Source organism: Priapulus caudatus, unplaced genomic scaffold, assembly GCF_000485595.1.
Source record: "Priapulus caudatus unplaced genomic scaffold, Priapulus_caudatus-5.0.1 Scaffold896, whole genome shotgun sequence".
Classification (NCBI taxonomy): Eukaryota; Metazoa; Priapulida; class Priapulimorpha; order Priapulimorphida; family Priapulidae; genus Priapulus; species Priapulus caudatus.
The window spans coordinates 82,952-84,852 of NW_014577957.1; positions in this window are offsets into that span (position 1 = coordinate 82,952).

The window sequence follows — 1,901 nt, forward strand, 5'->3', positions numbered from 1 at the left end:
TGTTCAACATTTTTTAGTGTGTGCCAAATAAGCCACAAGATGAGCCTTTCCGATTTGGTTTCCCTACAGAGTAGTGAGGTGCGGAATTCTAATGCAGTGGAACTGGAGGGCCTCATTCAGTGCATTGACTTTCTGGAAGATAAGGGAGTTGTACCACTGATGTTGACAACAGATCGCTATGTTGCAGTGAAGAAGCATATGAGGAAAGTCAGGCCCTACATTATTCACTGGTTTGATGTTTGGCATGTTGCTAATGTAACATAATTGTAACGGCGGCCGTGAGGCGCGAGGATAGATACAGCGCCGCAGCAAGTCATGGACGCATATACACCGCGCGTGCGCAACCGCGGCGGTGATATGCACCGCGCGCTGCGAGTGTGTAATATCTAGCCCACGTGATATTTAGTGTAGCAATTGTATGCGTATATACATTGGTTTAGAGAGTGATATTTGGCGGGGGGAGATGTGAATGGTAGGACGAGCTGACGGTTGTGAGGGAGTAAGCAGGTAAGAAAGGGGCGTGTCAACAGAGAGGGGCGGAGTGGTCCAATCGGGAAGAATCACGTGTAGTGTGACGTAGGTAAGCAGAGAAGCGATTGGTGGGCTTCGAGAAAGGAATGCGCTCTGGGAGACATTCCTGTATCAGTCACGACGTCACGTGATGATGTAGAACGCTCTGGGAAACATTCCTGTATCAGTCACGACGTCACGTGATGATGTAGAACGCTCTGGGAAACATTCCTGTATCAGTCACGACGTCACGTGATGATGTAGAATATAAGCGCGTGCGAGTGTCGGAGAGACCGTTGAGAGGAGAGAGAGAGAGGGAGAGAGAGAAAAACAGTCGTCGGAGAGTGCGAGTTAGCAGTCGGAATCAAACAAAGAGTGTAGACGCCAGCGGTTGAACAGCGGAGTTAGGAGTGAAACAGTTGAGAGTTGCGAGTGGAGGAAGAGAGACAGTTCTTCCCAGTTCTTCACAGTTCTTGACAGTTAGAGACCTGCAGTGGAGAGAGAGAGCGAGTAACGGTGACGCCGCGCTTATTGTACGTATATCCGAGCATCGGTTCTCGGCCTGTGAGTGAACTACATAAGTGGTGCGTATGGGTGTCAACCCGCAATAAACAGTCGGGTTTGTCCCGTCATATTGTCACTCTACTTCTATCTTCGAACCTCTTTCTGAACTTCACGTATTCGGCAAGCCTTTCCTTTACGAGCTAACGTCGGGTGTAGACGACGATGGGGAATTACACAACGCACGCACGGGCCCTATCAAGCCCGTGTGAAGGGTACGACCAAAAAGGGAGACATAACTGATCCCGGCTGAGCCACGCTACATATGGTGCCGCAATAACTGGAGTCGGCAAAAACGCTACAATAATAATATATATTTTGTGCCTGTGGGGAACAATAGCATAAACGCTGTCCACTTTACTATACAACATTCCCTGTATACATGTATCTTGTGAAAAAAATGTACAACATAACTCTGTATAAAAAAACATGTACCGAAACATTGTAAATCCTGAATGGACACTCAGGATAATTGTAATGGGTAAAGTGGGAAAAAAATAATCCTAGAGGATCTTGCGACACGACTGTTAAAGGCAAAGGTGTTCTCTGTGCTCGATGCGAAATCAGGGTTCTGGCAGGTCAGGCTAGACCAAGAATCGAGCATGCTTACCACTTTCAACACGCCATTTGAAGGCTCACCACGCGTTCATGTGGTTTAGGTTGAGAATGCCATTCAGAATCCGTTCCGCACCGGAAATATGGCAAGCGCGCATGCATGATGCCGTGGAAGGGTTAAAAGAAGTAGAGGTCATAGCAGATGATTGTCTAGTGCTGGGATTTGGCGACCACATGGAGTACGCTGTAAAGGATCATAATCGTAACTTAGCAGC